The 27,320-nt window shown below is 38.9% G+C and overlaps 1 long non-coding RNA gene across 1 annotated transcript in view; it reads right to left on the bottom strand.

Moving 5' to 3' along the window:
* LOC105875012 (uncharacterized) overlaps positions 1-26,179 on the bottom strand; it is a 62,083-nt gene extending 35,904 nt beyond the window's left edge. Inside the window, exon 1 of the long non-coding RNA XR_001155762.2 lies at positions 25,905-26,179. This is a non-coding gene — a long non-coding RNA (uncharacterized LOC105875012). The remainder of the gene's footprint in view (positions 1-25,904) is intronic.
* Between the last annotated feature and the right edge of the window lie 1,141 nt (positions 26,180-27,320).

Raw genomic sequence — 27,320 nt, forward strand, 5'->3', positions numbered from 1 at the left:
TCATTTTGCATTTTCCCAAATTCCAAGTTCCCTGTTGCCTACTCCTTGGCAAGATCATTGCCATATGCCAAAAGTGAAAATTGTAGTGTTCTGGTTGTGTTTCTTTTTTTAAAAATACCACACTAATGAATCAATATGTCTGGTTCCTAGTGAAGGCTATTTTCTTTTCCACACATTTATTTTACAGCTTGAGATGCACAGCTGAGGGATCCTACTCCTCCTGAGATTAGAGCGCATCCTTCCCAAGGCTGGTTGTTGCTCACCCAGGCAGGGCTACTTCTCCATGGGAAATTAAACTCATAGAGTCTCCCATGTCCTGCAATCTCATCTGTCATAAGTTCCAAGCAACAAAAAGAAATTCTGTTATTACCAACCACAGGAGCTTTGTCAAAGGCACTTTTGGAGTTTGGAGAAAACATAAAACTTTGGGTCAGCATTGAGGCCACCCAGAGTCTCCAAGGATTTGCACCTGGTAGCAAATATGGCAAGTATTGATTTTCTGCCCCTTCCAGATATTTCACGATGTATTAAACGCCAATTTATCTCTTCTTCTGAAACCACGGTCAGTGCATAGCAAAGGCAGGAGGCCACAGGCATCTGGATAATTTGAAATATTCCTGCTTCCCACCCCTGGCCTTCCAGCAATATGCAGAACCAGGGAAGGAAATGGAATCACTGATCTGCACCAAACACTGTTATAGTCTTCTTTCTTTCAACTGTCTGTGCAACTTTGGGTAATCTGAGCCCCCCAAAATCAACCTGCTAGTTGTGCCATATTCTTCTCTGTATCCAGAGTCTGGCATAGAGCCTGGAACATAGGATTTGATTATTTTTTTCCTTGAGAGTCTTTTTGAATGACGACAGCTCCATGGACAGCCAGGTTACACATATGGTTAGAGGATAAGTTAGGCCAATGCAGTTTAATTATTTTTAGCCATAAAATCCTTTCTTCAAAAAAAGAAAAAGGTAAATACTTAGTACTTCTGATTAAGCCAGGAGTGGAGGCCCAGAGCTACACATACCTGGCACCTGCTACCCTACTGCTGCAGCCCTTAGGGGCACTCCAAGATGCATTTGGGACATCTCGGGACAGAATAGGTAGAGGGCACGAGCTTGAAGATACCTTTTCATTCACTGCCCTCTCCACTGGATAGCTTCTCAGCTGGTGCTCAGCCCCTCATCAACACACCTCCTCTCATGCTTTAATGGAATCCATTCCTACCGTCCATGAGGAAAGGAGTGAGGGAGAGAGAGATGATTAGGATCAAGGACATTATGATTAGGTAAGTTTTATCAGTGTCATATATTCAATAGAACACGTTTGTTAAATAACATATATTGGGGCCAGGTACAGTGGCTCACTCCTGTAATCCTAGCACTTTGAGAGGCCTATGTGGGAGGATCGCTTGAGCCCAAGAGTTCAAGACCAGCCTGGGCAACATAGCAAGACATTATCTCTCCAAACAATTTTTAAAAATTAGCTGAGGGTGGTGGCGCACACCTATAGTCCTAGCTACTGGGGAGGCTGAGCCAAGAGGATCACTTGAGCCCAGGAGTTTGAGGTTTCAGTGAACCATGATCACACCACTGCACTGTAACCTGGGCAGTAGAGCAAGACACTATCTCAAAAAACAAAATACAAAACAAAAACAAAAAAACGTACTCAGTGGATTTGAGACATAAAATAGTTTTTCTTTAATTGATATATTGAATGATGTTCTCTCAAATCTTTCTTTTGTCCCCTATTTGTACCTTGGACATGATCTATAACTTCCCAATCTCAATTTAAATTCTCAATCTCATTTCTAATTTAATGCCCCCCTCACCTCCTCCTCTTCCCCAAATTCAGACCTGACTATAGCCAGAAGAACCTGCAAAGGGAGGGGTATATTCTGCCTTTTCATTCACCTCTTTTTTTTCTCCTCTGGAGTGTTCAACCAGAAAGTGCTTATGAGGATAAAGAAGCAAAGAGTTTTTCATCTAATTGGAATTGTCGTTGCCTGCCTAGACTGTCATTGTCCTCAGCAAGAAAGGCTCCCAATGCAGGCTGTCTTCAGGGGCTCATGGGAAAGTGTTCTGTGACTCTGAACCACTTCAGAACCTCTCTGAGCCTCACCTCTGCACAGGAGAAATCTACCCTAGCTTGACATCTTCCTAAACCTCTCAATGGTTTCATATCCAGTCTCTTACACCAGATGTCACAATGTCCATCAGTCAGTAGGGGTGCGAGCAAGACGGCACAATCTCAGGAACCTTCCATGTCTAGTTGACTTGTGCAGGACTCCCATGGACTTGGCCGTGCCATTGCTCCACAGCTGAGGCCAACCTCCCATTCGCATCTCTATCCACCTTTCTTCACTACTCAAAGAGGCAGGAGTAGTAAAGCATTAAATGCACTAACTCAGCAGACCTCCAGCCAGCAAATGTGGTGCCTGTCTCCCTCTTCTTGTAGGTACCAACCTCATGTAAGTCATGTTTTCTTTGGAACACAGCCTCTCCCTTACTTGGTGTGACTCTGGGTATTACTACAGCTTCCTCCATCCCCACTGAGGAGAGAAAGGCTGACAATTCCCTATCCCAACAATTTCAATCCTTCTCCTCATCCCACACCCTACACCCAACTGTCAGATTTACATAAATTCATGCACAATGGAGGGTAATGATAGATGGTAGATATAGTAGCAGAGCTATTGAAAGCCTTGAGAGACATTTGTCTTCCAAATATGCTTTAGCTCATCACAGAACTTGGGGTACAGAACTTTGCTCTTATTTATAGCTCCTGATTGTCAATTGCTAAGCAATAGACAAAGTCCTACTTAATATCCTGTTATACAATAAGTGTAAGGTTAGTGACTCTGGAGATTTTCCGAAGATAGAGAACAGATGGCCCTTGACCTTCAAGATCTTATACATCAGTTCGGAATTAAGATATGTATAAACATCCATGTGCACATGCACACGCCCACACAGACAGATGCACATAAAATGTTAGCAAGACAAGCCAGTAGGCTATGAATTCATGGGGAGTTCTAGGAGCATGGAGTACACTGTTGATGTTGCAGTTAGGAGGAAAAATAAACCCCTATGGATTGAGTGATCAGGAAAGGGTAGGAATGAAACTGTCCTCTGAAGAAACACTGTCAAGGTGAGGATGTTGTGGCAGAAGAAAATGTGAGTAGGGCATCTTGGGTGGAAGACCCCCAATCTGGCTGTCCTGGGAGGAGCATACAAGCTCTCATAGACTGTCTGGATGCCTTGCTGTGGCATCTGGACTCTACTCCATAGGCAGCTGGAAAGTCATATTGGTTCTTGAGCTAAGACAGGAGAAGATGAAGGCACAAGCAGGGGAGAAGGAGAAAAGGAGCAAGTCCGAGTTTTTCCCTTGGTTCTGTCTATGTCAGAGTTAGGGAAGTGGTTTCATCACTTCATCAGTCATCCAGAAACTATCACTAATGAAAAGTCTGGATAGAACAGTCACATGGGGCCATCTCAGGAAACAGAATGTCACAGAATGTGAGAAGCTGTGTCCATAGCTGAGCATTTGCAGGTACCCAACATGCGCTCACAGGAGGGGATGGCCCAGTTACAAGGGTATAATAAGCCAAATTCCAATCTCTGTTTTCTTTTTGTGCCCAAATCCACCTTACTTTCTCCCTTTCTATACTTCCCATCGTCTGCTCTGGTTAACAGATGTCATGACTTGAATCAGGCTTGATGTTTTTCCCCAGCACTGTACAGATGTTGGATACCTGAGCCAAGTGGAATAAACTTCTACAGGGCTTTGTCAGGGCTCCCCAAGGTGACCCCAAATCAGAAGAATGATAGAACACTGGGGAACACAGGCATGAGGATACTGTAGAGATGTCCCAGCACATGTTTCATAAAGCTGCCATTTTGAGTCACCAAGGTGCACAGTTCTTTGTCAAGGGCTTGAGGTACTTTTCATCACATGCAATTCTGACTTCCTTGTCCCTGGAGGTTCAGATGGCCAATGGATGCATTCACTTCCTGGACTCTGGGATCTCACTCACTTCAGCAGAGCTGTCTTGCTCTTGGAGACCATAAGCAAGATAGGGAGACAGGTGATGATGGTGGCATAGACCCCAAAACGGAGCTCTCTGACCACTTGATGGATGAGGCTGTTTCTAGACTCTCTGATTCCAGAAGTTGAGCCTGGACAGTGAGCTTACTGATATTTACTAGCTGAGTGTGAGGCATGAACTTGTTTTCAGACTAGAGATTCTCTTTTCAAGGGCAGAAGAAGAGAGTTCCTATAACCTTGTGATGCAAGGACTTTCTTAGTTCCTTGAGTTGGTCTTCTGTTGTCAACTCAAGAAAGGGATAGAAGTATAATTCCTTAGGCTCACATGGGACAGAATCTGAGTTGAAGTTTGGGACATCAACCTGGATCAAGACCAAATTAAGCTTTTCTGATTTGTTGCTACTAGACCTAGAAGGTCCTAAATTCCAAATGGCCAGAGCAGTGCAAATGGCAGACCTGTTCCTGGTGAGGCAGATGGCTTCCCTCTATCACAAGTTCCGCATACAAAAACACCCAGGTGCCTTTTATGAGGCATATCCCAGGTGGGATAAATCCTAACAACAAAAAGAAATGCAAAAAACAAAAATCAAAATCTGAAACTATTTACAGTAATCATATTGTGAGTGAGGATGTTGAAGTTCTTATTTTGAGATTAGTATGTGTACTGTGGGATAAAGCAAATAAGCAGTTATGTGACATTCTAATTCTATCACACCAGGTGTCCTTGAGAACTGGGATTCTCGGTGCAGGAGAAAGGAGATACAGTGAGATAGAAAAACACTTAGTGCTGGATTTAAAGAAGTGTCAGTATGAACTCATGATGTATTTTAAAACAAATAAACAAAACAGAACAAATTTCCTAATTGTGTGCAATTAAAAGATGTAGAAAGGCCTAGAAATATTGAGCATGTACCTAGATTTTAGTTTCAAAATACTCTTTCCAAATAAAAGAAATGAAGACTCCTTAAGCTAATTCAGGATCAAGGGAAGGGAATATACAAGATGATCCTGGAACATTTTGTCAAACCAGACAGTTTATTTATGTCAAAAATCACTAGGGTCATACAAAAAGGACTCAGAACCCAACTTAACATCAACTGGCCAAAAATGAGATAGTTTGTCTTGATACATATTATTGTTATAATATACCAAAATATACCAACATGTGCAAATGCATGATAACAATAAAAAAATTTTTTTTAGCTGATCTCCATTTAAAGATGTATGTGAACCATCTCTTTATCTTGAAAACTGGGAAATAGAAAAAAATAACCAAGAATGTATCTTGCCTTTCCTATAAGAACTATATCACTGAGTAAGTAAATGGTAAATGTGGCGAAGTTTCCTTTTATAAAAGTGTCCCAGCAGATTAATGGAGAAAAAGTGATAGAATTAGAATTTCACCTTTGCCATCTCTCATGAATTAATCACCCAGACATTGATCCTCAGTGGTTACTAACATAATAAAAAGAGACTACCAGGCACTCTGTAACTGCAAATGGAAGAAAACTCAACCACTGATAGGATAGTATTGCCAAAAAAGACACTTGAATCCAGTCAAATCTCTATATCCAATAGACAGGAAATGTGGAGGCTAGAAAAACATGACACCATGGGAATGCAACCAGCAAATTCCCGATTGTGAGATAAAGAACAAGATTTTTCAATATATACATTTTAAGGTTTGGTTTTAAAAATAAATAAATAAAGTGAATGAAGCTATAGATTAAAAGAGATATGAGACATATAAATTAATTAAATATTGTATTCTACTTCAAAAATACATTTTAAAAATGTTTATGAATAGCCCAAATTTAATTTATGGTATTAATGATACAACCAAACACTGACTTGATATTTGATATTAAGAAATTACTTTCTCCCATTCTGTAGGCTGTCAGTTTGCTTTCATGATAGTTTCCTTGGCTGTGTAGAACCTTTTTAATTTGATCAGGTCCCATTTATTTATTTTTGTTGTTGCTGTGATTGCCTTTGGGTCTCCTTCATAAATTCTTTCCCTAGACCAATGCCTGTAAGAGTTTTTCCAACATTTTCTTCTAGAATTCTTATAGTTTCATGCCTTAGGCTTAAGTCTGTTATCTACTATGAGTTGATTTTTGTGAGAAGTGAAAGATGTAGATCCCGTTTCAGTCTTCTACATGTGGCTATCCAGTTTTCCCAGCATCATTTATTGAATAAAGATTCTTTTCTCCAGTGTATGTTTTTGTCTGCTTTGTCAAAGATTAGATGACTGTCTGAGGATAGCTTTATATCTGGGTTCTCAGTTCTGTTCCATGGGTCTATGTCTCTGTTCTTATGTCAATAACATGCTTTTTTAGTGACTATAGCCTTGTAGTATAGCTTGAAGTCTGATAAATTGATGCCTCCCAATTTGTTCTTTATGCTTAAGATTGCTTTTGCTATATGGGGTCTTCTCTGGTTCTATACAAAGCATAGAATTATTGCTTGAAGCTCTGACTTGGGTGGGGAAAAGGCAATATATATAACCTAAACATTTGTCCCCCCTATAATATGATGAAATTAAAAAAAAAGAAAATGATTAGGAAATAAATTATTCAAAAAGAATAAAAATAAATTATTGCTGTTGTTGCCACAATACTGATATTGGGAATGGGGCTGGAGGTTAAGCCCTTATCTTTTAGAGATGGTGTTTTAGCTTGGCTGCTCCTGAAAGTGGAGCCTAAAGTAAGGACCTAGGTTCAGGTGGCTTATTTGGGAGGTGACCCTAGGAAGCATGAATGAGGAACCAGGGAAAGTAAGACAGAGAAAGAGAAATGCCAATCACAGAGTGCGGGTTATCAAAGTTACAGCACAGACATTGGGTGTTTGATTCTACACATTCCTCTAAGAAGGGTACAGAATGGCCCCAGTAGTGTCCAACTGAAGTCTGAGAGTTCGGGACATTATCTCTCAGCTCCCATCCCCCATTGGATGAGTTACTAATTCCAGTGTCAATAACTCCCCACATTTCAAAGAAGGTTCTGAGCCGGAAAGTGCAAATGCCCATGGCACACATTTTAGGAGTGACATTGTCACTGTCAGGGACAGTCTGCACTCTACAGAAGCTTCTGCCACAGTGCAGCTGAAATAAGAAGTGGACAAGCAGTTGTGATACAGGAGCCTCTACTACAGATGCATAGTGTCATATTTACAGAGGAAACACCATATGCCCGGGATTGGCTTCCAGGCAATTTGAAGAGGGTGCATGAGGGTAGAACTGAAGTGAGTGGGAACAAAAACTCATGCTTATTTGAGTTGAGTAAAGAGTTTATGGGAGTTTATTATATTATTCTGTGTACTTTTGTAAATATTTAACATTTGTCATAACAGAAAGCTAGAAGGAAGGAAGGAGGGAAGGAAGCAGGGAAAGAAAGGAGGAGGAGAAGGAAGGAAGAAAGAAAGGAAGGAAAGGAAGGAAGGAAGGAAGGAAGGAAGGAAGGAAGGAAGGAAGGAAGGAAGGAAGGAAGGAAGGGAGGGAGGGAGGGAGGGAGGGAGGGAGGGAGGGAGGGAGGGAGGGAGGGAGGGAGGGGAGAGGAAGAGAAAAAGGAAGGAAGTGAGGGAGGAAGGATATGAAGGAGGGAGGAAGCAAATGTCCTGGAATCAGAAATCCTGGCTTCACTAAATTGGGCAAGGCAAATAACTCCTCCAAGTCTCGGCTTTTCTTAGCTAAAAAATAGAACTGGTAAAAGAACCTACTACCTAGAGAAAATGTATACATAATGATAGTACATTTACTGTATCAGACAGTTGTGAAGACAGTAAGTGCCCCATAAATGCTAGCTATCACATTATTATCATGGAAACTCTATGACCAGAAAGAGCAGGTAAAGGAAAAGAGGCCTAATTTGGTTGAACAGAGATAGTGTTGGAGCAAAGGAATCTCATGATAGTGCCATGATTCTGCTCATCTAACGGATTTTGAAATGCTCTAAAGAAAAAGAAAATACAACAAACTCCGTGCTGTATGTTTGCATCCCAGGGGGATACTGGTAATTAAAATATGAGACTCCACACACAGCCAGTGCTCCCCATTTAAGAAAAGTGTGGAGTGAACCGACAGGCACCCTATCAGAAGGAGGCACCACCCTAGTTACTTCATTTGGGGGCTGACGGAGAAGGTTCTGCCATGGAGTGATGCTTCACAAATGGTGGTTGTGTTGAAATTACTGTTGTGCTACCGCTGCTGTTTCCAGGAACCACTTCCCCCTCTCTAGGCATGGAAGCCTCCAGGAATCCTTTACCTTGAATTCTTAAATGAGATCATCTCCTCCTCACCTGAATGCCTTCTATCCTCAAAGGGCCAGCATGAAATCTGGACAAAAGCATATAAAGAATCCTCTGAACTATTTAGCACTATACAAATAGACCCTCTTTATTGTAAAACCTTGATCAGCTAATGCTGTTTATGAAGTGAAAGACTAAATTTTCTCATTCTATTATTCCGAGTTAACTGGAAACCTCTTTTTATTTCCACCCTTGTTGCAATCTTTCTAATGTATATCTGCCCAGCTTGCTGCCTTAGAAATAAAGTTTAACCCTAAAGAGTTTGATTACACTATGCACAGAGTCATTTTTCTGACCACCTATACCTCCGAACAAGAGGAACCAAAAACATGGAAGTCACTTGACCTCATAACACTGCCAAGGAGTTCTTTTGAATAATCAGTAATAATCTTCTTTCTTGTCACTGCATACACATGAAAAATGGAGTGCGAGGAAACAGTTTGGCTATTTGAATATTCTAACTAATTTTTTTCCATTTTATTTATTTGTATAAATATGATGTTAACTTAAAATAAAAACCCCTATCAGTCAAGTCCAAGTTCATATTCAACCATTTTAATGTCCCAAATTGATATGTTAGAAATGGTGCCTGAACTAACATTTGTTGACTAAATCTTATCACCTTTATTGAACAATTTGAATATTTTTTCTGTAATTGGAAAAAAGCTTAAGCTCTCTTGGGCTACAGCCCAAGAATCTGATGTAAATTGTGAAACTTCGTCACTGGAAAATGTATATATGCACAGGCACTGTTTGTTTCTTTGTTTTCCCACAAATCTCCTAGAGCACATCCATGGACCACTAAGGGTTCCAGCAACCTCAAGTTAAATAAGAATTGGTTTAAATTTTCTTTCATTATCAAATTGTTAAACTCTTTCATAAAAGCAGTGGTCTTAGATGCATCAAATGGTATCAGTAAAACATTATTTTTCTGAGGTCCATAAGCCTTACATAGAAACCACTCTTACTGAATTTAGGCTAAATTCACCAAGAGTTCACATGTTAATTAAACAAAGATAAGCTCTTCCTTTCTATAAATGGGGCCCCATTGGGAAAATCCCTATCCACCTCCCTGAAAGACATGAGCCACTGGTATCTGTCACCTCTGCCCACAAGCAACTGCTTTTCCAGCTACCCCTGGGAACTTCCCAGTAATCTCTAGAGGAAATATGTTTCACACCACGGTCAAACTGAAGCTTCATAATGGAGAAGAAAACTGACTCCTAGAGGAGGAAGCACTAAAACAGAAAATAAAAATTAAGCATTGGAGCTTCTGGGAGGGGAAGGACAGCAAAGGCAGCCTAGATCCCACTCTTTGGGGTGTTTTTAAGCATTCATATCTAGCTGGATCTCTGCCTTCAAAACACATTTTTTTCTAATTTTAAACATAAATAAAAAGCATATTTCACTAACTCAGATGGCCTCTGAACATTTGGAATTTATGAAATAGATGTGGAATGTTACAGTCATGTCTCCTTAGCAACGATGCTACACATGGCCATTCTCCTCTTTATTAGCCTATAAACCTATCAAGGTCAAAGATAGTGGCAGTGTTTCATACTCTTCCCACGAACTTTAAATTCTAGCTATATGTCAAAATAATTGATTGATCTTGAGAAAACTTTGTAATTCTTCCAAGCTTCAATTTCTTCACTGTTAAAATAGGGACATTAATACCTGCCTAGCGTGCAGTTTGTGGGCAATCAATTAGAGTACATACGTAAGGTACACAGCACTTTATTAACATGAAGTAGTGTAGTATCAGTTGAAAGTAGACTGTGATTAAAAAGATATATTAGCAACATGAAGCAACTGCTAAAAGGACAATAAAAATTAGCTAATTAGTCAATAAAGGAATTAAAAAGGAACCACAAAAATAATCAAAATGAAGATGAAAAAAGAGAAAAAGGAAAACAGAACAGATGGACAAATAGAAGACAAATGGCAAGATGATAGATTTAAACCTAGACAGAATAGTAATCACATTAAATGTAAACACTCTAAATAATATACTTAAAAGGTAGAGATTATCAGATTGTATTTTTAAAAAATCAAAACTCAATTATAGTCTGCCTATATGAAACACATTTCAAATGTAAAATACACAAATAGTTTGTATTGCATAGTAAAAAGATAGGAGACAATATACCATGCTAACACTAATCAAAACAAAGCTAGATTGTCGATATCAATATCAGGCAAAGTATATTTAAGATCAAATTTATTTTAGGAATAAATAAGTTCATTTCATAATGATAAAGAGATGAATTCATCAAGAGTATGTAACTGTTCTAAATATTGGTGCACCTATCAAAAACACATAAAACAAAAACTGATAGAATTATAAGATGAAAGAGACAAATTCACCATTTTAGTTAGCATAGTTCAATATAGGATGTGGTTTAATATCTTTCTCAATAATGAATAGAATAAGCAGACAAAAGCAATAAATATACAGAATATTTGAACAACACTATTAACTTGACTTCATTGACATTTATAGAATTGTCCACTCAACAACAGCACAGTACACACTCTTCTTATATATATGCGAAGAACATTTACCAAGACAGACTATATTCTCAATCACAAAAAAAATCTCAACAAATGTAAAAGATCGAGTTATACAAAACACCCTCTGAACATAATGAAATTAGATAAGAGATCATTAATAGAAAGGTCTCTGAAAAAAATCTCCAAATATTCAGAAATTAAATAGCACACTTTGAAAAAACCCATAGGTAAAAGAAGAAAGCAAAATGAAAATTGAAAAGTATTTTAAAATAAAGGACAATAAAACACAGCATAGAAAAATTTGTGGAATACTACTAATGCAGTACTTGAGGGTGGGAAAATGATAGCATTAACCATATGAAAAAAGAAGAAAAGTCTCAAATCAATGACTTCATCTTTACTCTTAATAAATTATTTAAAGGAGTGCAAAGTAAGTAGAGGAAATGAGAATTTTATGTTTCTCATAAAAATGAGAAACAAAAAAATACAGACAAATTGACCTGTAGCTTTGAAGCCATACTAGTCAGAATCCCAACAGGCTCTTTTTGTAAAAGTTGATGAGCTGGTTCTAAAATTCATATGAAAATTCAAAGAATCTAAAATAGTCAAAAACCTTAAAAAGCAAGAACAAAATAGAGAACTAACATTACCTAATTTCAAGATTTAATATGAAGATACAATAATTAAGACACTGTGGGAATAGTGTAAATATAGACAAATATATTATCAATCTCATTTTTCACAGATTCTATATTTGTAAATTTGCCTACCTGCTAAAATTCACAAAGGGCCATGAGGATACTTTTGAGATAAAAGATATGTTCCTTTTCATAATTGTGGTGATAGTTTCACAGAGGTATATGTATGTCAAAACATATCTAATACTACACTTTAAATATGTGCAGTTTATTGTATGTCAATAAAGCTGTTTTTAAAAATTAGAGGCACAATCAATATTAACACCTGCTTCCCACCATGCCAAACTGAGGTTTTCACACATCCTTGGAGAGTGTGCTCATTTGCAGAGAATTCAAAAACAACAAAATGATGTTGCAGAGACCACTGTCTAGTGGTATAACATTTTCTATTGACGTAGTATAACATTGTCTACAATAATTCAGAGAACACATTGGACTACATTAGTATCTCCAGACACTGGTGTGTATATGGATCAACATTTTCTTCTGGAGCCAGCAGTTTGGGATAACCCAGTAATGGCTTTATCTTGGATATTTTTGGTAATGCTCAGATGGATATAGAAGGATCAAAATTCTTCCATATAAAAATAATTAAAAATATGAGAGTATCAAAATCTTTCATCTAATGAGGCAGGTTTTCGTCAAATAAAGATGCTACAAATCAGCAAGGGGGAAAGATGATAATGGACCTTCTTGTACTTGATTGGTCAGGCATTGGTACGAAGTCACATGTAGCTTGATAGATACATAGATATAGAGACATTTACAGAAACAACCATGGATGTGCATATATGTACAAGTTAGCATACACACATAGGTTTCCTTAGCTCTGTTCTTGTGGGTGCCTAGAAGCAGTTAGACACCAACAGCAGTAAGTACACTTGTGCCCAGATCTTCATTTCTAATACTATTCTCCAATAAAAGGAACCAGGCTTCCTTGGAGAAATGACTAATCCAAGGGCTGGGACATAAAGAGACAATATTAGATTATTAAGTATGGAATGTCTGATTTCCTTATGTACTAAGTTTGAGAGCTGATATCTCTGACATTTCACTTTGACACTTCTTGTTTTATGTGCATTGTGAAGGTACATCCCCAATTCTTTCAAATGCATAGTTTGGCTTGTGATTATATTTCAATATTTTTTAGAGCAATTTTTGTGAAACCATGGGTAAGTTAAAGATTCCTGTTATTTTTTAATATGAGTTCTGTCATGGAACCAATGCAGCGTAGACAGCTCAAAATATCAATGATGTGTTTGGGAAGGATGTGGCTAATGAACACACAGTATGTGGATGGTTTAAGTATGTGGTTCCGTACTGGTGATTTTAATCTTGAAAATCAGCCATGTAGGTGACCTGAGACCAAGGAGGATAATGATGAGTTGAAAGCTGTAGTGAAAGTGAATCCATCTCAACCCACATGTGAATTAGAGGCAAGGTTTGGTGTTACTACTCCAACAATATTGGACCATTTGAAACAAATGGGCAAGGTAGAGAAGCTGGGTAGATGGGTACCACATGAATTAAACAAGCATTTGAAGAGAAATCATATCGAAGGTTACCTTTCTTTGCTGTCACAACATAAAAGCAAACCATTTCTACACTGGATTGTTATGTATGATGAAAAATGGATTATTTTTAACAATCATAAGCATTCAGAACAATGGTTGGATAAAGATGAAGTGCTGAAACACAGTCTAAAACTGAATGTTCATCAAAAAAAAGCTAATGGTGTCTGTTTGATAATTTGGCACTGGTATTATCCACTACAGCTTCATGAAAACTGGTCAATTGATTTCAAAGGATATCTACTGCAACCAAATGGATGACACGATGAGATTACTTGCAACCAAGCAGCCAAGATTAGTCAATAGAGACAGGCCAATCTTCTTGCAAGACCAAATGTCACAAAAAACAATGCTGCTCAAACTACAGAACCTGGACTTGGAAACTCAGTCATCCACCATATTCACCAGACGTTGCACTAACCTTTGGATCACTTCTTGTAAAGAAAAATATTCAATTCTCAACAAGGTGTGGAAAACACCTTGCGTAATTTCATCGCTACTTGCTATTCAGGCTTATTCTCTGCTTAAGATGAATTCTTTACCTTAAGATGGTAAAACTGTGTCGACAGTTTCGGCATGTACTTTAATTGTACTGCTTTTCGTTTGAGATATAATAAATGAAACATTTGATTTGAAATTGGACATTTCATATTTAATGGCCTAATGCACTGTGTGCCTGGAGCATCTTATAGTGCCAGAAAGCAAGGAAGTGCTTAAAAAACCCAAAAGGATAGAATCGTGTCAATGGGACACAGGAGAACCTGAAAGATTCCAATGGCTAAAGCTGGAATAATTTGATCAACAAAATAAATACTATAGTACTGGATCATAACTCAAAACATAAAATAAATATACATGAGTCTATACTAATATCAATATATGATTAAATAAATAAATTAGTGAGGGAGACATACCTTCTTTACAAAATTTTAAAAAACAGATGTAAACACTTCTTTGTCCAGAAGGTATAGTTTAATTTCCTCCCTAACCTTGAATATGGACTATAGCTAACATTAAAAAAAAACACCAGAATATGGAAATGGAAAATTAGTAACTTCAGGACAAAGAGTCCTGGCAGACACCCACTTAACTAAGTGATCAGAGTTACCATCACCAGTGGTGAGACATGTTGTTAGCATGTACCCCTGATAATGTTGTGATAAGATGGCTCTTCTGCTCTGTGCTATTCTTCTCCAAAATTCATTATGCTGGTCTATTCATGAGGAAAACATCCTAGAAACCCAAATTGAGAGACATCGTATGAAATACCTGATCATTACTCTTCAAAAATGGCAAAGTTATTTAAAAAAATACATTAACAAAAACAAGGAAAGACAGACACTGGTATGAAAATCCGGGTGATGGGAATACAGGAACTTTTTGTATTCTCTTTCACAAACTGTAAATAGAAAATTGTTCCAAAATAAAAGTTCATTTAAAAAAACAATTCACCCCTTCAAATTGATTCTATTAAAATCTTCACAAGAGTGATCATCATGAAACTGTTCACTGGGCAAATCAATACTGAAATTTGATTCTGGCTCACGGCGTTGAGAATATTATTCTGAGTAGGAGGTGGTAATGCAGACATTCTCTCTCTTTCCCAGCTTCAGGAGCACCAAAAGCTGCATCTGCCCTTGAGATGGTCCTGGCCATCTCTCTTATCATCCTTTAGCAAAGAGAGACCATGGTATGGAACAGCCATGGACTGCAAGTGTCAGGATGTCTCATAACATCTGGGCAGCTGAGAGCCTGGCCTGCCTGGTGGCTCCCAGTACAGCGTTCTGATAACCTAGGGCGTAGTGGGTGGGGCAGGGAGCTAGCTGCTTTATAGCTTAGTGACTCTTCCCTGTTCAAGCAATCTGAGCAGCCCGGCCAGCTTGATAGTTTAAAAAACAAGTCTTAAATGTACTCAAATGTATGTCATCCTTCCTAAGAGGCAGAATCACATGCTTATCCAATTTGCCAGTTGACAATTTGGCCATCTCGCTGTCTGTGTCTCAAAACCAATTCAAACAGACACATTGCTCATCCTGAGTGACGCTGGACGGACGTGCCCGCAGCCAGACCGTTTTGTGGCTCTCGCTTGGTAAGTTCCTCTCTGTTTCATTTTTTAACATTTTCAGAGTCTACTTTCAAAGGATGCGAAATACCCAATCAACTTCAAATTATGCTCTCTGGAAATGTCACTAATCTCACACCAGCTCCAAGAATTAATTCGTGACAAGCTTTAAAGAGTGCCCGGCAGGCACCCTTGTAATTCATTACTGTACATACCCGCTAATCTCTTTCATGATGCCCTTAAATGCCTTTTTTTATCACAGTGACCCACTCTCCATGTAAAAGACCTCAGCGATCCATGAAACGTCATCTGATCAAATGAGCTCCTTTAAGTTCTGCAGACAGAAACCAGCCCCTGGGAGAATGAATTCCAATTCTAAGACCCTATGGCTGAGGAGACATCAGGGACTAAGATCCTTGCAGGGAAAGGTTTACAAAAGGCCCTCAGAGCATGTGCATCTGCTGTCATCCTCCTGACACTCGCACCTGCCCAGATGCCTGAGTGTGACTCTCCCCACGTCCCTCCTCCATCTTCCACTCGCCCACTGATACTAGCCCCCAACACGCTGCAATGGAGTCACCATTCTTTTGGTGACATTTGGCCCAGACTGGTCACATGTCCCCATATGCTGAGCTCACTCACCAGACTAGCCTCTGAATCAAGGGCCACCGCAGAAAACAGAAAAGAAGAAAATTAGGGGAGAAATCCTCATCCTTGGCTTGGGTTCACTCCTATCATCAGAAGTGTATACATAGGCTGATGTCCAGTTCGGACATTTTTGGGGGATTTGTTTTGCTTTAGGCAAGAGAAATTTTCTTTATTTACCATGACACTGTGTGGCTTCAGATTTATTTAGTGTAAAACAGCCTTTACCTCAGCTGGCATTGACTTGATTTAAAAGAAGCTCATGTCCTTGGCAGATAAGACTCTCAAGACTGGGGGGATTTGGGGGTGGAGGTGGTGACAAGGCCAGCCATACCAAAGGAAGAAGCAGAGGGAGAACAGCTTGCCTTTGACTCCCCCTCAAAGTGGGGCAGGTGGGGAGAACCTGCTCTCCCAGCAGCAGCGGCTGACAGGGACATTCATCCAGGGGACAAGCAGAATGTACAGAAACATTTTCTATCAGTCTGGGCAAAGAGTCACCATTAAATGTAGTGAATACAAGACAAAGTGTTGGGGTGTCAAGGAGGGACAGAGGTGGGATACTCAGAGTAGGCTGCACCCAGACATCCAGGCAGGCAGGACGGTAGAGCAGATAGACACTGGGTGACACACATAGCTTTTTTGAGCACTTGCTTCAGAGACAGGTTGTCGAGCATCATTTCAGATGATTCTGCTTTGGTTGATACATGCCATTCCATTTGTTGTCTTTCTTTTATAGTGATTATACTCCAGAGATATCTAGTTATTTTAGCCTGAGAGCTCATGTCCCCTCAGTAACAACTATTGTGTCCAATAATGTATAGAAGGGAAGAGCTGGAGTCCAGGCCCTAGTCCATGAGGTTAAGGAGAGAGAAGATAAAGAGAGCACCAAGCACTGGAGTATCATTTTGGATCCCTCGCATTTGCTGCTTCTCCATCAAGCAATTTCTCTGATCATAGATTCATTTTCAAACCCAGTAGAGATAAGCTATATTGAGAGATTTCTCCTTGGATTTCAATCCCCCAACCCAAGGTGCCAAGAGGAGGAGGAAGTAAAGGAGAGACTGACTAAGTCAGTTGGCTCACAAATTTTCTCCATCTTCTGGTTCCAGCAGTACTTTTATACTGCCTTCCTAGTTGCCCATTATCATCAATAGTGACTGTTGATGCCATTCATAGGTGACAGTCCAAGATATGGGCAGGTGTTACAGTTTGAATGTGTCCCCCAATTTTTATGTGTTAGAAACCTAATCCCCAAATACATACGTTGATGACATTTGGATGTGGAGCCTTTGGGAGGTAATTTGGATTAGATAAAGTCATCTAAGTGGGGGCCCCATGATGGAACTGGAGACTTTATAAGAAGAAGAAGAAAGATCTGAGCTACCATGCTCTTGCTCACTTACCATGTGATGCTCTCTGCCATGTTATGATGCAGCAAGGTGGCCCTCACCGGATGCTGGTGCCATGCTCTTGGACTTCCCAACCACCAGAACCATGAACTACATAAACATTATTCTTTATAAATTATGCAGTCTATGGGAGAATACAGCAGATAGACACTGTATAGTACACACAACTGTTAAGGGCACTTGCTCCAGAGACAGGTTGTGGAGCATGATCAATTCTGACATTCTGTTTTGGTTGATTGATATATACCATTTCATTTGCTGTTATAGCAACAGAAAAAATGAACTAAGACACAAGGCTATGGCTGCCCTATATGCAAGTAGTGTATATAGCACAGATACACTGGACATTAGATTTTATCACACTACTCAGTACATTGTATAATTTAAAACTTATAAATTATCTATTTCAGAGAGTTTCCATTTAATATTTTTTTTCCAAGAAAATGACTTTTTTTTTTTATTTCGGCATATTATGGGGGTACAGATTTTAAGGTTTCAATAAATGCCCATTTCTCCCCCTCCCCCCACAAGTCTGAGTCTCCATCATGACCATCCCCCAGATGGTGCACATCTCACTCATTATGTATGTATATACCCGCCCCCTTCCCCCCCCCACCTGCCCAATACCCTATCACTGTAGTATCTATGTGACCACTTAGGTGCTGTTCAGTTAATACCAATTTGCTAGTGAGTATATGTGGTGCTTGTTTTTCCATTCTTGGGATACTTCACTTAATAGTGTGGGTTCCAGCTCTAACCAGGAAAATATAAGATGTGCTATATCACCATTGTTTCTTAGAGCTGAATAGTACTCCATGGTATACATATACCACATTTTATTAATCCATTCTTGGATTGATGGACACTTGGGCTGTTTCCACAGCCTTGCAATTATGAATTGTGCTGCTATAAACATTCGAGTGCAGGTGTCTTTTTTGTAGAGTGTCATTGGATCGACCACAGATAGCTAAAACAGTGAAAAACAAAACCATGGATGGTGGGGAGACTATTGTGTACATTTTTGTATGAAAAATTATATTTAAGTAGGATGGTGGCACATTTAATATTTCTGATATTCTGTGGAGTAAGACTTACAAAATTAAGAGCTCCTTTGGTCTTTAATTTTTTTAAAAAACTTTGCTTTTCAGGGGAAGAGGTCCTTAGAGTTAAGGGAAGGGAGCACCCTCATTATCAGGTAAGGTAAACTAACCATTGTAACAAACAACTACCTAATTTCAGTGGTTTAACATAATTTTTTATTTCTCATTCATGTAATAGTCCAACAGAATTATCCCTCGTTAAAGGGCTCTCCTGGGTAAATTTCTTTTAAGTGACAAATTAGGGACCCAGACTCCATCTATCTGTGGCTGCACCTCCTCTAGATCTCTGAGGTTACTTCTGTCAGGGGAAAGAGTGTGTGAAAGAGTATCAGATTTTAAGAGTCAGAACTAGGAGTCACATAGATTTGATCTGCCATACTTCGTGGATCAACACTTAGTCTTACAGTCCCTCCTACCTGAGATGGTGGACACAAAGCAAACTCTGCCTTTGTGTTATCAGCATTTGTAAATGTAGTTCCTCTTATGACATCTTATGTGGTCTAGCCTTGTGAGGAGGGGTTGCCTTTAATTCAAAGGTGATGGCATCACCATGAATTCATGGTTAAAAATCATTTAAAAAATTAAAACTCCAGACCCAGATGGTCTCAGTGGCAACTTACACCAAACATTCAAGAAACCATTAATGTCTATCCTACACAATATCCTACAGAAAATAGAAGAGGAAAGAACACTCCCCAACTCAATTTACAAGGCCACATTACCCTGATACAAAAGCCAGAGAAATAAAGTAAAAAAAAAAGAAAGCTATAGACCAAGAAAACTAATAAACATAGATGCAAGAATCCCCCCAAAAATATTAGCAAATTGAACCCAGCAAAATATAAAAAGAAAAATCTATATAAACTGCAAATAATGGGTTTATCCCAAGAATGCAAATCTTATTTAAAATTTGAAAATCAAATTATGCAATTCACCATATTAACAGACTAAAGAAGCAAAACCATATGATCATTCTTAGGTGACTAATAGACAAATAAAAACTATTGAAAAAATTAAACATTTCATTCATGATAAAAACTCTCAGCAAATTAGGAATACAAGAAAAGTCCCTTAACCTCATAAAGGGCATCCACAGAAATCTATGGCCGACATCATACTTAATAGTGAAAGACTGAAAGTTTTATCTCCTAAGGCTGGAAACAAGGTAAGGACATCTACTCCCACCAAAGCTATTCAACAGTATGCTGGAAGTCCTCACCAATGACGGGAGCCTAAATCACTATGGATTTTGAAACGGGATCTAATGGTTCTAATAGAAAATGTCAATATTTGGAACATGCTTGGAAATTCATTCTTTGTTACTATTTCAACATATAATGGCAAATTTTAGAAGTCAACTTAAATTTGTGAATTTTTTTGCTTACAGACCCCCTAGCAGAATTTTTAAAGAGTTTTGAGCACTAGCCTGGACAACATTAGGATTCTGATAGGAACTAAGGTGAGGAAATGATGCTGGGTATGTCACCAAGTGTCCACCACGTTTCTCCAAGAGGGTCAAAAATATACAGCCTCTGTACTCTTCCTGCCCAGTGGAGATTTTGTCTATGTGTCTGAATTCAATGTATTCACCCAACTCAAGTAGAATACAGTGTGTGTTCCAAAAAAGTTCTTTAAGGGAAAATATTCTGGTCCAATGCACATAGGAACATCTAGTTCTGAGAGAAGGAGATGCTATAAAAATCCCAAGATATAGTATCGTCATTCAGTTAAAAAGTAAAAGAAAGAATAAAAGATGTGCATGTGTTTGAGGTTGTGGGTGTGTATGCATAAAAATATCTCCAAAGACATCATATCAATTCCAGTTTTCTCTGACTGATTTTTACTTTTGTCATTATTAAGTTAGCATACTACAAAATTAACCTAATTTTGGTGTACATTTATGAATATTAACACATGTATGGATTTATCTAACTACCACCACTATCAAGATAGAGAACAGTTTCATCACCCTCCTCCACACACACACACACAGACACACACACACACACAAAAAATCCCCTCCTGCAGCTCATTTGCAGACACACCATTTCACCAACCCCTGAACAGATTCTCGGGAGGTGTGTGATTGGGCGGAAGGAGGAGAGAAGCAATGCAGCCGGAGAAAACAATATTTATGATGTGAGATTATATACAGCAGGAGGGTCTCTAGGCCCCCTGAAGGTTTGGCAATGATTCCCTTTTCAGTGGCAAAGTAGCCCAAGCTTTGAGGAGAGCTGTTATCAAACTCCAGTTCTAGGACTTATCAGTTGTGTGATTCAAGGCAAGTCACATAAATTGTTTGAGATTCTATCTCCTTCATTTCTATAACCGGGCCAATACTATATTCTCCTCAGTGTTGTTGTCAGGGTTGGAGACAATCTTTCCTAAAGCACCAAGCACAGTGTGCCTGGCACACTCAATGCCAGCCGATAGCTTTAGAACCCTCACAAAACAGATAGCCTGATTGAGGACACAAGACAGATGCACATACAATTGTACAAGCCCACAGTAACAGATGACTGGCTAGCTGGGAGATAAAGTCAGTGCACACAAAAGTCCTAAGAAGAGAGAGTTCTGAGTGGCCTGGGGTTCATGAGAAGAAAATTCTGGGAAGAGCCTTGAGGAAAAATACAATCCTTGTTATGGCCATAATTCATCACTTCTTAATCATGGTTATGACTTCTTAGGTCACATGGTTATTGGGAATTCTATCCACTGACAGTGTCTAAATCACCTGCATGTCACTGATTTTTTTTTACAAAAAACCTGGAAAAATGGAAACGATGTTTTATTATCCTCCCTGATTCTAAGCTCTATTCATTATTCAATAAATATTTCTTGAGCACAGAATATATAAAACACGTTGTCCTAGGTTCTGTAGTTTAAAAAAGTCAATAGATACAAATTCTATCATCAGATATATAAAAGTTGAGAGAGGAGAAAGATGAAGCAGAGAGAGAGAGAGAGAGACTATAATTAAAAGTAAGAAAACAAAAAGGTTGGGGGGGAAGAGCCCCTATAGGTGAAGAAGAAGTAAAAGGATTTTCAAAAGGAGAGGTTATTTCTATCTGCTTGATTAAGGATAGAGAGGTACCATTTGAACTAGATTTTGAAGGACAAGAATGTAATAGTTTGAAGGAACATCCGTCAGGGAGAGGAATATTGTCTATACAAAGGAAATAATGTCTGGAAGGCAAGGAATGAACATAGGAAAGAACAAAAAGTTCAAATGGGTCAGAACAAAACTGTGTCTGTAGTAGGAGGTAAAGACAGAAGTGGGGGATGGGTCTAGACCATTGTGAGTGGGGCTTGCAACTTCCAATGCTGAATTGTTCATAAATAACACTTCCTCAATGTTTACATTTCAAGACAATAAAATTTATTATTTACCAATTGCACGAGATCTACTCTTACATCTGTAAAAAGAAATCAGAAAGCCACAAATAACAGTGCTTTAAATAAATGTGCACAATGATCACCAACAAAAACGAATCCGTCAGTTCCAACCCCAAAGCAGATGTCAAGCAGACCCTAAAGCAGGTGTATTTAAGCAACCCATCCTCAATAAGTGATGAGCTGGAAAAGGGATAAACAGAGGAATCTCTCACAATGTGGACATGCACAGGGGTTTTGTGGTAATAAAGAGGGTAAATCCAAACATGTAAGAAAGAAATGATAACTGAATACAAACTCAAAAAAATAATAATAATAGAGGAGCTCTTTCCAACTTGTTTTCTGAGGCCAGAGAAACCACAATAACAGAATCTGACAAAGATATTATAAGCAAGGAAAATATCTCTCATAAACACAGGCATAAAAATTCTAAACAAAATATAAGCAAATTGAATCCAACAATATATAAAAGTATAATACATCATGATGTAGTGGGTTCATCACAGGAATATAAGATTACTTTGATATTTGAAAATAAATCAACGTGAATCACCACATTAACAGAATAAAGGAGAAAAATGATATGGTCTTTGCAACAGAGGCAGAAAAGGCATATGATAAAGTACAACACCTGCCCATGGTTAAGGGAAAAAGCTTTTAGCAAATAGAAATAGAAAGAAAAAATTCTTAAATTTATTAAAAGATAGCTACCAAAAAAAATCTATAGCCAATATCATACTTAATAGTAAAATATGGAAGAAAACTCTCCCTGAGATTAGAAATAAAGGATGTCCACATGACCACATCTTTTGACATTACAGTAGGTTTCTAGCAACACTGTAAAATAAGAAAAATAAAATAAATGCATAAAAATTAGAGAGTAATAAGCAATATTGCTATTATCCACATATTGTACACATCAAAAATTGAAAAAGATATACTAGCTATTATTTGTTAAGGCTGCGAGACTCAAGGTTAATAGCAAAAATCAATTGTATCTACATATTAGCTTCAAATAATTGAAAAATAAAATTTTAAAGTATTTATAATATTAATAGTATTAAAAAAACATCAAATACATAAGAATAAATCTAATCATAGAGGTAAAAGCTCTCCAGAGTGAAAACTAACAGTGTTGAGAGAAATTGTAAAAGACTTAAATAAGTGGTAAAATGTTCCATATTAATGGATTCAAATTATCAACATGGATGGGAAGATGTCAATTCTCCCTTTATTGACCTGTAGATGTAATGCAATTCCAATGAAAGCCCATGGGGGTCGTGTGTGCCTGTGTGTGTGTGCACACATATGCATGTGAACTGAGAAGCTGATGCTAAACTGTTTCTGTTGAAATGCAAAGGATATGGAAAAGATGGAAAAGCAGTCTTGAAGAAGAACAGCATTGGAGGGCTTCCATTACCGAATATTGAGACTGCTGTAAAGCTTCAGTGATTAAGACAATATCAAATTGGTACAAGGATAGAACAGAAGAAAAGTCCAGACCCAGATCCTCATACACACATATGGCCACCTGACTTAAGTATAAGGCACCACTGCATACATACTGTTATTCCATTTGTAAAAATTGCAAGGATAGGAAAAATTAATCTTTGATGATAGAAGTCAGAATAGTGCTTACTTTTTGGAGTGGAGGGAATTGATTAGAAAGGGGCACAAGGGAACAACATGCATGCTGAAAACATCCTATTTCTCTTCTGGATTATGATTACATGGATCTATATGTATTTAAAAATTCATAAGAGGCATGCTTGAGATGTGTGCGCTCACTGTGTATGTTTTATACAACACTAAAGAAAAATTTTAAAAGAATGTAAGCCAGAGACTGACTCCAAGTTTTGATGTTTGCCAACTACCCTACCCTCTCCTTTGGCTCCACATCTGGGCAACCAGATAAGAAAGCCTGGGTGCTCCTTCCTTTGGTGCTGATGGGAGGTTCAACTCACACAAGGCCCTACCCGAGCATGGAGATCTGTACCCAAGTTCCATCCTCTCCCCACCAGAAGAAACCTGGCCAGTCTCCATTCCTGATTCTCTCAATTCATTTTTGACCTGGTTGGGAGTTTTCCTGCTATTCCCAGAAAGTCTCTTTGTATGAATAATAAACATTTTCGTGTCCTATTGCTACGTGTATGTTGCCATCAGTCTCAACTTCCCAACCAAAGTTTGATGGAGAATCCATCCTCTTTCTACAAATGGCCACAATGGAGGGAAAAGCTTTTTGCCTTTGGTTTTTCTATTTTGTTTTCTGCTGCATCCTCGACACTTAAATAATGCCTTGGACATAGTAGGTACTCAACAAATATGCATGGAGTAGATGTAAAGCTATTTGGTAAGTGCAGGGTTAGAAAATAAATAGTTTAGATTGGCAGAAGGACAGATGGGAGGATGTAAGTAGAAATCTCAGTGATCATCTCTAAACCAAAACAATAAGGACCCCAAATCAAGCATGTGCCATAGGAGGTGTCAACTATCAGGAACTACACCCAAGGTAAAAAAAATTTAGAGTTATGGAAAAAGAAGTTACATGGTAAATGAACAAAAATTGCACAAGTTCTGGGGTAAAGATGTCAGGAATTTCACTTTTCCTCATGGGAAAAGCAAACAAGTCTCTGTGGAACTACTCCACCCACCAATAAGCATAACATGGCTCTTGCTTGAAAACAAACATACCAAGAAAATCTCCAAAAAACAAAATCCCCACTGTTCTGTGCCCTCTCTCATTACCCTATCCACAGGATGTTTTGTTCAGGACAACCTTAGTCATGTTTCATAAAGGCGGCAGGAACCTGAGGGGCAGGAGCTTGGGCGAAGTAGGGCAACCAAGGCTCAGTGGGTGGGCAAGTACATCTTTGGGAATAACTTTCAGGATTGGGGGACCCCTCTGGGCTTCCCACTGAAGGACCTGCAGTAAAGAGTCAAAGACTCTCCATAGAAGATTCTTCCCTTATGGATTGAGCACTACACCCTATCCTGCATTTCCCCACCTATGAATGGTGCCTCCAGTGTGAGCCCTTTGCCATGGAAGATGTTAGCTTCCCCTAGGCAACAGGTGGCATCTCTGTAATTTCAAATGTATGTCTGACATGCATGTGCTGAGCACCAGGAAATGTCCAGAACCCTTGAGGTCTGGCTCACTGTGAGCAGGAGGGCAGGTATAGGTCTCATCACCTGCTTTGTGTCCCCATCTTTGTTTCTCTACAGTAAAGTCTGTGCCTATGGGATGGAAATGCCCAAACTCACTGACAGGTGTTCTCAGAATGTCCCTTAAACAAGGCCTGTGAAGACAGCTCACAAATAGTTTTTGACCAGTAATGTGACCAGGTATATAAGTACAAACTCTTTTTAATAGGCAAGAAATTAGGGTAAGAACTTTAGAACCACAAGAAACAGATATTCTGCTTTTTCTTTTTCTTACCATCTTGGTTCCCATCTCAAGTTGAGAGAAAAAGTAGAAAGAACTATGTCAGAATGATGAAGGATCATACAGGCAGAAGGCCACCCAGTCTCCCAAAATGCAAGTCACTGTTCTAGTATTAAATGTTGACTGCTTCATGTTTCAGGGTAAAAATTACAGATGCTAGCCTTGAATGTAAATAAAACGCAGGATTTGGGGGGGGGGGTTAGTTATACAAATTAACATAGGCTACACCAAAAGTTTGCTTTCCAAAAAATAAACCAAAAGCATTTTCTAGGATCTTGTCAATTAATAGCCACTAATGAAAGCTCATGGTGCTGTGAGAGCCAATTTTTGAGCGGAGCTTCTGGGATGCAAGGTTGTTAGCCATGCTGGAGGACTTTGGAAGGGGTTGCAATTATCTGAGCTAATGATTTCTTCATTAACTGCTCCACCAGAAACAAGAGTTGGATATTCATAGTTAACATTAACTAAGCACTTTGAGATATCACAGTCACTGTGTTAAGTCTTTTAGCTAAACCTCACAACCATCCTAAACCTAAATCTCACAACTATCCAATGAGGTAAAAACAGAGGAACAGAGAAGCTAAATGACCCAGCTAATAAGATATAAAGCTAGGATATGAACACAGGGTCCACCCTCTTTCCCACTACGTCACTTTGCCCCTGGTGGCAGGGTGCATGTTAGAACTCAGTTGTAAAGGTGGAAAAATCCAACCCATTAATTACCTGAATATGGACCAACTGCATTCTGTGTCTCATTTCAGCATCTCGCAGAACCTTCCTTGATCCCATCACATGTGCCTGCACTGGTAGGTCAGCACTGTGGTTGGCCTGTGGACAGAAGTGAAGTTATTCTGAGAGTTCTGATGCTCCACGGGAAAATACGCCCTGACCAATCAGTGAGCAATGTCCACTAAGCATGCAGGTTGAGATGGAGCTGGCATACTTGCCAAGAATGTGCCACCCCTAATCTAATCCACTCCCCCTGCTTCACAAGCAACAGAACTGAGGCCCAAAGAGGGAAAATGAATTCCTTAAGGACACGTGAGTAGGAAGTAGCCAAGCCCAATCAGTGCTTAGGTTTTCTTGATTCTATTAATAAATTAGCCACTTCCCATAAAGTCTTACCTCCTTTCGCTTGTAAAGCAACATCCTAAATTCCCACACCCACCCCAATTTGACAGTGTTGTTGTGAACAACCAATGTGTTAATGTTCACAAAACATCTTTCAAATCCAGAGAGCCTGATTTTCCAGCAGGGGCATTTAAAGACCAGCAGCAGCAGCACCAAACCATTCCTTACCTACAAGCTTTATGTTCATTTTCAAGAGAATCATATATTGTAGTCAGAACATTCCTTCCAGTAAAACTTCCCAGGCCTTCATTCCACCAAGATCTTTGCTAACCATTCCTGGCAGAGCACCACTTTACAGTCATGTGATCGCAGAAATGCCTACTTAGCAATGGCTGTCCAGTGGCAAAAAGTAGTTAATGCAGCTTCCCGGGATACCTAAAATTACCCCCAGGGAACAGTTTTAGCACTAGGAAAATCACCCTCATTCAGGCAACTGTTTAGCAATTTGAGGAAGGAAATCCATTCAACTCTTCAGGGTACTCTTTCTTTTTTTGTAATTTACCATTTGAGGCAGCAGCTAGCACTCGAATGTATGAAGAATCAGCCTAATTTCATTTTTGTGGCCCGTCTCTCACTCCATCATCTATTATGAGTCCAATTTTGCAAAAAGCATTATCTTAATGCAAGCATCGCTAAGAAGAGAATGGGCGGGTGCAAAGAAGAGGGAGACAGATGTACCTATGAATGGCAGTCGGGTGTAGAGCTTCATGCCACCAGAAATAAACACTAATTCTGACACCAAAATTAGTCATTTGGAAGGGCATCCAAGGAATATTCAATGAACTCCAAACTTTCACAGATGTTGGAGAAATTGCTTGCATAGAACTTTCTTTGTTCACAAATGTAGATGGAATTTGTTAAAAATATTAAAAGGCTTTTGTCTAGTTTTCTGCTTCCCTGGCTGCACAGGTTAACAATGGCAACAAAAGCCTTTTAATATTTTTGTCAAGATAGACATTGATACCCCAGAGAGGTTAGTTTTGTTCCTGACACAAAGTCTTGCATTCA

This window comes from Microcebus murinus, chromosome 14 (assembly GCF_040939455.1).
Source record: "Microcebus murinus isolate Inina chromosome 14, M.murinus_Inina_mat1.0, whole genome shotgun sequence".
NCBI classification, from domain to species: domain Eukaryota; kingdom Metazoa; phylum Chordata; class Mammalia; order Primates; family Cheirogaleidae; genus Microcebus; species Microcebus murinus.